The 13,446-nt window shown below is 47.3% G+C and overlaps 1 protein-coding gene across 2 annotated transcripts in view; it reads right to left on the bottom strand.

The window, feature by feature from the left end:
- The window catches only part of KCNMA1 (potassium calcium-activated channel subfamily M alpha 1), a 1,936,781-nt gene that overhangs the window by 169,857 nt on the left and 1,753,478 nt on the right, over positions 1–13,446 (bottom strand). The gene's annotated exons all lie outside the window — the stretch shown is intronic.

Raw genomic sequence — 13,446 nt, 5'->3', positions numbered from 1 at the left:
AACAGGCTGGGGTCTTGAGGCAGGCGGTAGACAGATGAGCAGAACTGGAATAGGCTGGGGTCTATGAGGCAGGCAGCAGACTGACAGATGAGTCAGGAACTAGCTGGGGTTGTAGACAGGCAGCAAACAGGCAGGCAGGTCAGGAACAAGCAGAGGTCAATACCAGAAGTCAGTCTGAGGGTACTACCTGGGAAGGCACATAGACGAACACAGGAACAGGCATGACTCAGGAACAAGGATGCAGGAACAAGTCAGGAACGGAACTGGAACAGAAGGATCCTGGAACGAGACTAGGAACAAAGAGGACAGGCGCGGAGACAATCTAGCATACAAGCCGACCCGATTGGCAAGGCAAGGAAGTGACGTCAGGAACTTCCTTATACTGTAGTTGTATCAGGGTGCACCGCGGAATCCAGGCCTGCCCTCAGCCCTACAAGTCTTGGGGCAAGCCGCACGTGCACGCGTATGGGCGTGGCTAGCATGGAGGGAGATGCTGAACTTCGGCGTGAGGCCTGGTGCGCAGTGGAAGGCCAGGCGACCACCGCCACGGGATGCTGGGTCCTAGCTGGGCTAGCAATTACTAGAGATGTGAATTGTGTCCTCGATCGTCTTAACGTTCGATTTCGGCTGGGAGGGGGAGGGAATCGTATCGTCGCCGTTTGGGTGTTTAGAGTATCGTGAAAATCGTTAAAATCGTGAACCGGCACACGGCACACCGGCACACCCCCAGGGACTTTTGGCCAGCTTGGGGGGGCCTCCTGACCCCCACAAGACTTGCCAAAAGTCCAGCGGGGGTCCGGAACGACCTCCTGCAGTCGAATCGTGTTGGTCTATGGCCGCCGCCATTTTGTGCCACCATTTTGCAAAATGGCGGCGCAGTATGGCGCCGGCTGAAGACAACACGATTCAATTGCAGGAGACCGTTCCGGACCACCGCTGGACCCCCAGGTAATTTAAGGCATTTGGGGGGGGGGGTTCGGGAGGGTGGGGGATTTAATTTAAAGGGTCGGGGTGGGTTTTAGGGTGTTTTAGTGTGCCGGTTTTCCTGCCCTCCCCCTTCCCCCGATTTACGATTTTTTGACGATAAATCGGGGGAATTGGTATTGTATCGTGGCCCTAACGATTTTTGACGATTTAAAATATATCGGACGATATTTTAAATCGTCAAAAAACGATTCACATCCCTAGCAATTACCATGAGGGAGGTCATCCTGGGACCCGCCGAGGAACTATGCAGGTGAGCGGTCCCGTGCACGGGTCGGCCGCGGCGCGAGATAATAGTAGCCATTGAATCAATAATTCGGGTACTAAAACGTGTGTCTGCAAGCTGATCAAAGATGATTAAGTGCTTATATTCTGCTTTATTAGGTCTTCAGATGCCTTTTATACTGTTTTGTATAAAAGCACTAAAATAGCCAGAAATAAAATAAAATAAAATATATAAATAAATACTTGTCAATTCCTATTGGATCTCACATAAAGGAACAATAGCCTCAATTGTCTTTAATGCAGATTTGCTGAAGCAACATATCTCACAGCAATGAGAATACATTTTTGTGCTGAATAATGTTATCATCATATTTTTGGTGGGTTAAATTTTAAGAGTAGGTTTCTAAGTGTGTTTGCCCAAATTATTTATATCTCCAGTTTAACCAAACAGGTTGATTACAAATAAAGTCAGATCGCTCACAGCAGATTTCTTGAGACAAGTATTCAGCATAAAATTGCAAAATTACTAGTTTCAAGTTTGAAAATATCTGTGAACACAGGGTGGGGAAATCACTGCATATTATATTGTCCATGATAAATTTCTCCCTTCTGTGAAAAATGAAAAAAGCCAAATACTATAGAGTGCTATTTTAGAATGGTTTATGTGGTTGTATCTGTATTATTTTCCATGGGAAAATTGGCCAATAAACTACAACTGTAGAGGATTTAAACCGCAAATCAATAAAATTGTTTTATATAAAAGCAACAATGTTCTTTAAGATATGATTGTCAACTACTTTTATATAAATTATATAAATTCCCCTTATCTGCTTATGGGAAAATTATGCAGATTAAAACTTGATTAGGCTTATATCATTAGATTCAGTTTGGACTTTTAATCCATTAAACTCCAATAAATGAAGCATCTGAATAGCTCCCATGAGTAACTACAGTAATAACCACAGCAGTCATTTTTGCACTATAATACATATTCCACCAAAGATAAAGATCTGATCTATGCCTATTCATACAATACAATTGCTATTTATAAGATACGCACAAAGAAAAAAAACAAGAGTGTAAATTGCTGATGGTATAATCTCTAAAAAAAAATCAGTCACTTTCATACTCATCCAGTCACAATACTACACCCGCTGCTGGTTGTCCAAAACTTCTTTCTGATTGACTTATACATAGTGTTACCACAGTGGAGTAGCCTAGTGGTTAGAATAGCAGGCCAAGAACAAGGGTTCAAATCCTACTTCACCAACGGACACTGCTTGTGAACTTGGGGAATTCACCTTGTTCTCTTTTGTTCCAGGTATCAACGTAAAGGTGTCTTTTAAAATGCCAAGACCGAGAGATACGCGCACAAATTGGGCCGGCACATGCCGAGCGGATTTTAAAAGCCACTTAAGTGCATACATAATCGCCGCTACATGTACAAATAAAAAGTTCCAAAAAAGAGTCAGGGTGTGGGCATGGTCTGGGCAGGGCATGGGTGTTCCTGGACTTCACATTGAAATCTGTGTGTAAATACTTATGCACTCAGGTACGCACCAGGATCTCCTAGCACATAATTTTACTTCTGCTATGGTTGACGTGCAAGTTATAAAATAAAAACAAATAGACAGACAGTGGGGTTTGGAAGTCCTATTCCTTACCTAGGCAAACTAGGAATGAACTAGTAAAACTGGTAATGGCGTTGGCATGCGTGTCTTATAAAATCCCACTTATTTGGTAGAAGCGGGATTTGCGCGCATAGGTGTGCAACCACTTAAAAATGCGTGCACATGTGCCTGCGGTCAGATTATTTTATAGCATGGGCATGGGCCCACGTGTCTGACTAAAAGTTACCATTCCTGATTGTAGGATCTCTAGACAAGGAAGTACATATTGAAATGTAACGTGCCTTGAGTTTAGGTTTGGAGAGGTGAGTAATTAAATCCAAATCCAGTTCCACAGCAGTGGGGAGAGTCAGATTTAGTCCTGGTTTTCCACCCACTGTATGCATGGACATACTGTTTCTATGTCTTAAGAAACTGAAATTACAAATCCATGCATACGACAGTAAAACTACAACTGGCTCATCCTCTCCCTTTAGACATGGTCCCAAATAGAAATGCTACTGGTGTACTAGCATAGTATCGGAAAGCAAAGTAAAACAGCACACATTACTCTATGCAGATTGTGTTTAATGGAAACTATTGTTTTTGTGGAGGGCAATTATTTTTTTTTGTGGTGTTACACTATATTAGGATGCAGTAGCCTCAGGAAGGAAATGTTTCAAAGCCACATCTCACATTGAACAGTTCAGCATCATTTAGTTAAAATGTAAGTTTAATAAGTAATACTGCACAACACATTAAAGAACCAAGGGATTTTACAGCAAACAGTTTACAAGGTGCTTGGCTAAAACTCAAAATCAATGAATGAACTGTAGATCTCAATTTCCCTATGCATGGAGAAATAACAAGGTATTTAACTGACATCAAAACCATAAGTAGACAGTAGTGAGCTGAATATCTTTAGGGAACAAATGTGAAATAGGAAGAATGGCACAGGCAAAAGCTATGTATCTTACAAATTAGCCACTTTAAGTGATGGGATTTATAACAGTGCCTTATTAATTGATCAAAAAGACTGCAGTGGCAAGTATCGTCTTAAGCAATCTTATAAGTAAATAGGGATATTATCATTTGGCAGGCATGACTAAGCTAAAGCCCACAGGCCAAAACTGGCCCATGGCCATATTTAAATCAGCCCACCTAATTACTGACCGCCTTTCACATTGTCCAGCCCACCATCGGTGGAAGCTGCAATAATTGTTCTGTGCATCTTCTGTGACCTGCTGGGTATTTCCTTTGGCAATGGTGAAAGTCTCATGGTGAGTGGGAAGGAGGGCAAACTGTGAAGTGATGATAGCAGCAGTAGCAGAGTTGATCTCAGTAGCCTCAGAGCTGGAGGTGCTCAGGGCACTGATAATTGCAATGTTAGTGCTGCCAATGCCACTGAGCAGCCTGCGGGATAGCTCTTCCCTGCACTGCTGCTGCTCTTGCTCAGTGCCAAAAACACAGGTCTTCTCGCTGCAGGAAAGGCAACTGCCTTCCCTTCTGTCAACTGCTGTCACTCCTGCATCTAAGGAGTTTCTGATACAGACTCCTCGCTTTCTCCTGCAGCCATTGGCCCTCTTAACCATGGGCCGTGGCAGAACTAAAAATAAAAATAAATTGCTGGGCCATGCCTAGGGTCAGAACAGGCCTGACTCTTTTCACTACTAGGTCACTACAACCTTCCTTCATTGGTCTACTACATACCTTCTTCTATCAGCCAGCCAGTCAGCCCTACCAGCATCCAGCCCTGTCTTGCCCTCAGCACCCTCAATGGCATAGTCCCTTTACTGCTGCTGGGCCACGACAGTCCCTCCATAACCAGTCAATTCCAGCCTCCATGACAACCAGCCTTGCCAGTCTCTCTAGGAAGTGCCAGTGGGCACTTCCAGAGGCTTAGGTGTTCCCACCAAAATGTAAAATAACCCTTTTCTTTGCCTGTGGTAGAGTATGTCAAAGCTCAGCCTGACCACCATCTTCTCTCTGCACAATTGCAGTGATGGGTGAGAGGCCTGGCTCTGGCCTGTGGGGCCTTGGGGAATGGAGGGGAGAAGATCAGCTGGAGGATTCTGTGCTCTTTTCTCAGTGTATTGTGTTGTATATGTCACTGTTGATGTTGCTTTCTCACAATATAGCTGGATATGGTTTAAAAAGCTTTGAGGTCCATACTCAAAAACATTTATCTAGATAACTCAGAAGTTATCCAGCTAAACAAAGATTTGGGCATCTATTTCCGATATTCAGAGTTAGCCCTTAACGCATGCGAAAACGCCTTTAACGCATGTGATAGCACCATATCGTATGGTGCGATGTAAATCCAAAAAAGAGGAGGAGTTAGGGGCGGGAGTGGGCTGGGTATACCATTTTGCAAAGCCCTATCACATGGCTTTAACACCGATATTAGCTTCACCTTTTTCAGTAGCGTTAAGCTGTGCGATAGCTTGCGTTAAGGCTTTATCGCATTTGGCGATGTGTTCTCAAATGCCTGTTTAGTACTTTTGAGGCTCCCAGAGCACCAGCCAAGCTATCCAGGCCCCGTCCGAGAGAGAGAGAGAGTCCATCAAACTAGGTTGAGAGAACATTGCACAAATCTCATCTTTGAGTGTGTTTCCTCATTCCAAGGGTCATCAAATCTTCACAAGAGAACACTGTTCTGTTCATATGTCTCACTTTGAATGTCAAAGTGGCCCCTAACCCCTACACTAATACCTAAACCTCACTAGGTGGGCCTCCCATAGAGATATAAATACCTATCTAGGGTGAGAGCATTATGGCTATGTGCTCTGTCTCTCTCTCTCTCCCTGTGGTTGTATGTAGGAAATGACACTTATCTCAAAGTGAAAACAGTTATTGCAGTAATTTAGGTATTAGCACAAATTGTGATAAACTGCCCATTACCATAAAACATGTCCCTTTTTCTATCGCAGGCGATATTTAGTGCATTTTGATAAATCCAGGCCTAAAGTTACCTGGCTACCTTTAAGAGAGCCAATTATATTCAATAGTGTGATTGCACTATTGAATATACTTAAAAAAGTTAGCCAGATATGTTTATCCAGCTAACTTTGCTATCCAGGCAGTGACTGAATATGTACTCCTTTTAGTAATTTGTTCTGTTGTTGTTGCTTTGCCTATCTCATTGTGTCTTTAAATATTCTTGCTACTGTGTGTAGGTGTGCTCCAAAGAAGACCCTTCCCCTGACTCAAAGAGCTCCAAGGCGGATCACCCAACCGCTGGTACAGCTAAGCATCTATAATGTGGGACAGTTCATAAATGTTTACCCACCCCCACCATACAGGGCTTTAAAAATTATCCTGAACTTAATTGACAGCCAGTGAATGTCTTTTAAACTTTGGGTTATATGATCCTGGTATAGATGGACAATAACAACTCTGGCAGCCAAATTTTTGATAAGTTGTAGCTTTTGAATTATCCTCCAATGAAGCCTCAAATAAAGAATATTACATAATTCAGCCTGCAAATAATCACAGCCTAGATCAAAGTAGCAAGGCTTGCTTGGTCTAAATATAGGTGCAACAGACAAATAGATCTTAAATGAAAGAAATGCCAATGTAGTTACATTTAAATTATGTTTCTCCATGGTAAACTAAAAGATGAATTTTCAAAAGTTGTGTGTGTATAAAAATCTGCATATACATGTGTAAATAGCATATACTCTTGTATATCCTATTTTATAAAACTCAAAATATATACGTAAGGATCTGCGAGTAAATCTGCATGTGTTAAAAGGGGTGGGCCATGGGCATTCCAGGGAGGGGCTAACATTTACAGGGGTAAGTTGCTATTTTAGAAGCAATTTAGGAATGTAGATTTATTTGGCAGCTTACCTGCTCTGAATCAGGAGAAATAGTAAACATCTTAAAAGTGAAATACTGATTGGATGGGGGAAGGTCTGGGTGTAATAGGAGGAAATGAGGCTGAATGGCAAAGAGGTTCTCAATGATCTGCAGATGGACTGGGTGGACTGGTAGACTAATTGGTAAAACTGGTAATTTCGTTGCCACGTGCATGCTAGATATTGCCCAATTTACATGCGTGAAACTCGACTTATTGGGGGGCAAATGAATGTAAATTATGCAGTTAAAATCTTCATGCATATATTTTAAAGTTATCCATGAAAATTAGCAAGTATAGCAGATGCATGCTTCTTATCTGGATACATTCTGATTTATCCAGCTAAGTCTTGAAATCAGCAGTTATCTGCACAAGTTCCGATTTATCTGGCTAAAACCAGCAAAGCCGCTACTTAGCCAGATAAGTCTTACAACACTACTTATCAATCTAGGTCAGATAGCTGGATAAGTCTAAAAAGTGCTACTTATCTGGCTATCTGACTTATATGTGTATATGTGGGCATGCACATCTGTTTGAAATTTATCCTTCCTGATTTTAGAACTTTTTTTTTAGTGCAATAGGTGTATTATCCAACAGCAATGGTAGATCTAAATTTTAATGAACCTCAATACTAAGAAATAGAGGTTAAAGCAGGGGTGGGCAAGTCCGGTCCTCGAGGGCTGCAAACCAGTCGGGTTTTCAGGATACCCCTAATGAATATGCATGAAATAGATTTGCATACAACTGAGGCAGTGTGTATGCAAGTCTCTCTCATGCATATTCACTAAGGATATCCTGAAAACCCGACTGGTTTGCAGCCCTCGAGGACCGGAATTGCCCACCCCTGGGTTAAAGCCTCCACTTACTTTTTTTGTTATCCAGATTCTAATTTATTTATTGATTTATTACCTTTACTACATTTGCTATATTTGAATCAAAAGATATATATAATTAGATATCATCCACATAAATGTGAAAATAAAAATTTGCTTGGTTATTTAGAGAATTTCCCAATTCTTGCTAACAGAACAAGCAGCTAAGATGGACTCTCTGACATCAGTAAAAATGGACATTGACCTGTTTGGCTATGTGCAGCCAAGGCAGATATGAGAAAGAGAATTTGCTGTTGCTGTGTATGTGACCAGCCTAGCTGGAGCCCAAAAGAGGCCAAGAGAAACACAAGGACAATTGGTGCTGTGTGAATCTGTACAGCCAGTACACTAGGGACCTCTTTTTATGGCTCTAGGGTCAATCTCAGAGCAGGACTTATCAGTGTACTATCAGAGATGAACAACTGGCATTCATCAGGCTGGCCGCTTGATGAACCTGGATAAAATAAACAAACGACTTGGAAAAAGGATGCAAAATCAGTTGATTAAAAGCCTTAATTATGCAGTCACTTCATTTTGCATGAAACTGCTGAATTATGCATTGGCAGGCCCTTAAAAGTGGTGGGATGCAAGCACTCAGGGGTTGTTGACCAATCATTATCCATCAAAAGAATAAGAAGACCCATCCAAGTGCTGTCGCCTCCCCTGGCCGAGCTCCTTGCAATTGCTGCTGAGAGAAGGACCAATCCCCTTCAAGGTGTCCCTGAGAAGAGGAGCCAAGCGCACCTTGTTGCTGGTGAATGACAAGGTGATGTCCTTTTCAGCTCTGGACCCCCTTGTTTGGGGAACAGTTCTTGACACCTCAGAATTCGGAGGTCAAGGCCACAGAGAGCAGACAGAACTGAAGTCCGCATCACTGGTGAGATCCTACTAGTGGGTCAGAAAGATAGGCTTTTTAGCATTTGTATGCATGTCTGTGCTAGGGGCAGTGATGCTAACATTTACTCTGTAATCATATTTCCAGATGCTAAGTAAGCAGTAATAATCTAATTGCTTGTGTGTTTCTTGATGAAGTATTAAGCTTAGCCCTGAATAACTTAGAAATAAAGCATAACTCAGTTTCTTGAATTCTCTAAGCAGATAGATAGGAAAGATCACTGGTGAAATAAGGAGTTATACACATAAGGGAGGTAGGGTTGGAAATCCTAACTCTTCTCCCTTCAGTAATGAAAGTTCCAGACCGAGATTAGAGCTATTTATACAAATTGTTCTGAGTGAAAATGAAGACACAAGAAAAAGAAATAGCTCAACTAGAAAGTCAGGCAATACTGAAATTAACCCAGGTTTACACTAAAAGTGAGAATAAAACACAGCAAATAAAAGCTGTCAGAGATAATTTAGAGGAAGCTTACTCAGACCTGGGGAAGGAAGGTAATTTTTATAGCCTGACACTTTCATATGTTATTAAGAAATCTAAACTTTCCTCCCCCACATTGGCAGAGCACTGCACCATGTTCTTCATTATAAAACAGATCTCTCATAACAGATATGAAGACATTGGGGCCATAAATAACCAGTTAGATACACAGAATGAACTTCTGAAAGCTGAACTGGAAGAACTTGAAGAAATAAACACAAAACAAAAGGGGAGAACTGAGGAAGCTCTCCCAAGAGATAAATAGATTGGAACAAAGGTTGGGTGCTTCAGACATGCAAACACAGAATTAACCAGGGAAAGAGATGAACTATTGTCCATCCAGGAAAGCAATCAAGCAGAGATCAGGACTTTACCGACACAATTAACTCAGGCAAGAGCCATGAACCAGGCAGTAGAACAGGAAGTGGCAGAGATAAAATCCCTCTTAAATGCACAAGAGATAGAGCTGCCCCCACCTTACAGGTCGATACAGCAAGGCCGCGTTAGAAAGAGTGCGGCAGTGCCGGGTGCACCCTCGTTCCCCGCACGCACAGTCCTGCTCACATATCGTTCGATACTCTATTTAAATTGCTTGCAAATGCAAGCCGCGTCTGCGAAGCGTTAGGCGAAGGGTTAGGCCTGCGCAACCCATTTTACTGTATAGGCGCTTAATACAGCGCCTATACAGTATCCTGGGTGCGCTGGTACCTGTCATTTCAAATGTCATTTCAACTGACATTTGAAATGACAGGTACCAGGAAGTGGATGGTTCCCCCCCTCCCGAAGCAAGGCGCAGGCGAAAATTAAAACAAAAGTGTAAAAAACAAAAGTGTAAAAAAAGTTAACTTACTGGTGGGAGCCGGCGGGCGCGCGTTCGAGGTGGGAGCGAGTTCATCGAGGCAGGAGCCGGCGGGCTGTCATCGAGGCGGGAGCCGGCGGGCGGGTGGGCGCGCGTTCATCCAGGCGTGGCGGGAGCCGGCGGGCGCGCGTTTATCCAGGCGGCGGCAGTGGGAGCCGGCGGGCGCGCGTTTATCCAGGCGGCGGCGGTGGGAGCCGGCGGGCGCGCGTTCATCCGGCGGGCTGTCATCGAGGCGGGAGCCGGCGGGCGGGCGTGCTGTCATCGAGGCGGGAGCCGGCGGGCTTGTGATTGTCAGCCCTCTCCCCTCCTCCTGAAGCAAAGCGCGAAAGCAGCCTTGCTCCAGGAGGAGGGGAGACAGGACTGGCAGTGTAAAGCGAAAAAAAAAGTAGCAAGAGCGAGGGGAGAGAGGACGGGCAATCCTACGCTCGGGATGGCAAGCCCCCCTCCCCTCCTCCCGAGGCAGGCGCGAAAAGCAGCCTTGCTCCGGGAGGAGGGGAGGGGAGACCGGCAGTGTAAAGCGACGAAGCGACTTACTTTTTGCAGCCACCCTCCAGACATTGGCGAGGACGACCGGCTCCCCTCTCCTGCCTCCAGCTGCTCGCGAAGATGGACGCCTGCACGGGCAAAAGTGGCCCCTGTTTGTGCAATTGGGCCGCTCAAGGCATGACGTCATGACGTTTGGCGTCACGGCACGTGACGTCACGCCTTGAGTGGCCCAATTGCACGAACAGGGGCCGCTTTTGCCCGTGCAGGCGTCCATCTTCACGAGCAGCTGGAGGCAGGAGAGGGGAGCCGGTCGTCCTCGCCGATGTCTGGAGGGTGGCTGCAAAAAATAAGTCACTTCGTCGCTTTACACTGCCAGTCCCCCCTCCCCTCCTCCCGGAGCAAGGCTGCTTTTCGCGCCCTGCTTCGGGAGGAGGGGAGGGGGGACTGGCAATCCCGGGCGTAGGATTGCCGTCCTCTCTCCCCTCGCTCTCTTGCTACTTTTTTTTTCGCATTTTTTTTTTTTTGCTTCGGGAGGAGGGGAGAGGACTGGGGCTGCCCCGGAGACCGGCACCCATGGACGTGGCCAGGGCAGGAGAGCGGGGGCTGTGGGAAAGTTCGCCGCCTACCCTTACCCCTGCCTCTAACGCAGGGGTAAGGGTAGGCGGTAAGTTAGCAGGTTAAACGCGCGGCAAAACAGCAGGGCAAAATAGCGATAGTCGGGGCACGCATTACTGGATGGTAGGGAATAGCTAGTTCGATCGTTTACATGCAATATACATGCCGCGTGCGGAAGGGGTTGCCCGGGGATTTTAGGACGCGGTAGAAGTAGGTTAAAGGGGATAGTGTATCGCAGGAAGGGCTAACGCGGCTGGAAAGTGAGTAGAACACGAGTTAGGAGCGGGGTAAATGTGGCCGCACTTTACTGGATCGATCTGTTAGTTAGCTATGCATTGTGAATCCCTAAAAGCTTGTAATCAAAGACAAAAAAGCATGTTGAAAGAAAAGCAAGAAAAGTTAACCAGAGTAACCAGAAGGTAATACATCCACACAAAGCTCTCTCTTGTCTGCAACAAGAGAAGCATGATTTACTGGTCTAACTAAACAATACTAAGACCAATTGAGTAAGCCTGAGGATATATTCAATCACCACCCACAGCTAGCTGAAAAGCACTCAGCTCGATCCAGTATCGTCCGCTCGAGGATTGCCCGTCTGTAACGTGCTCGTAGCGCACAATTCGGGCGCGCAAGGCAGTTCGGCGATACAGTGTCCAGTTTCACGCGTCCGTATCGCTTCTGAAAACAGACGCATAACCCTTTCCGCACCCGGCATGTAAATGAACGAAAAAGCTGTATAATGAAGGAATTAGCTATTCCCCTGCGATACTGTAACGGGCGCTGATATTATCTCCTCCGTAACCCGCTGTTCTGCCGCGGCCTTAACCTGCTAGTTTACCGCCTCCCCCTAGTAGGAGTTAGTGTAGTGTAGTGTAGGGTAAAAACATTGCTTACCCGCCCTGGTCCCGTCCGGTCTCCTGCAGCCCCGTCCGGACCGGACGGGGCTGCAGGAGACCGGACGGGACCAGGGCAAAAAAAAACAAACGAAAAAGTAGCAAGGCTCGGGCCTGCTATGGTAAGTGTAAAAAGTGTAAAAAACAAAAAACCTGTGTGTTATATAAAAAAAATAAAACAATTTTAAATACCTGTCGGAGGGCCGTGGGTCCAGGCGGCCGGTGGGCGGCGGGCAGCCATCAGCGGCATCCGGTAGTCCCTTCTCCCTCCGTCCCCTGCCTGGATGAGCGCCAAAATCGCACGGGCGGGTCGGCAGCGGGGGGGGGGCGGCAGCAGGATCCGGGAGCGGCAGGTAGGCAGCAGGGGGGTCCGGGGGGTCCGGGGCAGCGGCAGCGGGGGGGGCGGCAGCAGGATCCGGGAGCGGCGGGTAGGCAGCAGCGGGGTCCGGGGGTGGCAGCGAGATCCGGGGAGCCAGCAGCGGCAGCATGTTCGATCGCGCAGGCAGGTAGGTGGCAAAGTAAAGATGGCCGCCTGCACGGGAAAATCGTGCAATTGGCCGCTGAAGACGTGACGTCACGACGTTTGGCGTCACGGGGTGTGACGTCACGTCTTCGCGTGTTAAATCTAGGCCGCGGGCGGGTGGGCGCCTGTTCCGGGCGGCGGAGCCGGTGGCGAAAGCAGCCGGCTCCTCCGCCTGGATGAATGAATGAATGCGCGCCTGTGCGACCCCTGCAATTCGGCGCTCAAGGCGTGACGTCACGGCATGTGACTGCCTTGAGCGCCGAATCGCAGGGGTCGCACAGGCGCGCATTCATTCATTCACTGCCAGTGGGGGCTGCCGGGAGAGGCAGCCCCCACCGGCAGTGAATGAATTCATTCATCCAGGCGGAGGAGCCGGCTGCTTTCGCCACCGGCTCCTCCGCCTGGATGAATGAATGCGCGCCTGTGCGACCCCTGCAATTCGGCGCTCAAGGCGTGACGTCACGGCATGTGACTGCCTTGAGCGCCGAATCGCAGGGGTCGCACAGGCGCGCATTCATTCATTCACTGCCGGTGGGGGCTGCCGGGAGAGGCAGCCCCCACCGGCAGTGAATGTGCGCCTGTGCGGACCCGGCCTAGATTTAACACACGACCACCCACCGCCCGCCGGCCGTCTCGAACTAACGCGTGTCCCCCCGCTGCTGCCGCCGCCCGGAACCGGCGCCCACCCGCCCGCGGCCTAGATTTAACACGCGACCACCCGGCTCCCGCCGCCGCCGGCCGCCTGGACCCACGCGGCCGTCTGAAACTAACGCGCGTCCACCCCCCGCTGCCCGGAACAGGCGCCCACCCGCCCGCGGCCTAGATTTAACACGCGACCATCGGCCCCCCGGATCCCGCCGGCCGCCTGGACCCACGCGGCCCTCCGACAGGTATTTAAAAATTTTGATTTTTACACTTCCTGGTACCTGTCATTTCAAATGTCATTTGAAATGACAGGTACCAGCGCACCCTGGTTACTGTATAGGCGCTGTATTAAGCGCCTATACAGTAAAATGGGTTACGCGGCCATAACCCTTCCCTACCGCTTTAAAGCCGCGGCATGCATTTGCATGCGATTAGAGGAGAGTATCGGGGAGTTAGTGAAGAGAACTGTGCGTGCGGGGAGGAAGGGTGCGCCTGACACTACC

This window comes from Rhinatrema bivittatum, chromosome 7, assembly GCF_901001135.1.
Source record: "Rhinatrema bivittatum chromosome 7, aRhiBiv1.1, whole genome shotgun sequence".
NCBI classification, from domain to species: Eukaryota; Metazoa; Chordata; class Amphibia; order Gymnophiona; family Rhinatrematidae; genus Rhinatrema; species Rhinatrema bivittatum.
Note: the sequence above shows the minus strand (reverse complement) of the source record. Positions and strands in the feature narration are given on the sequence as shown.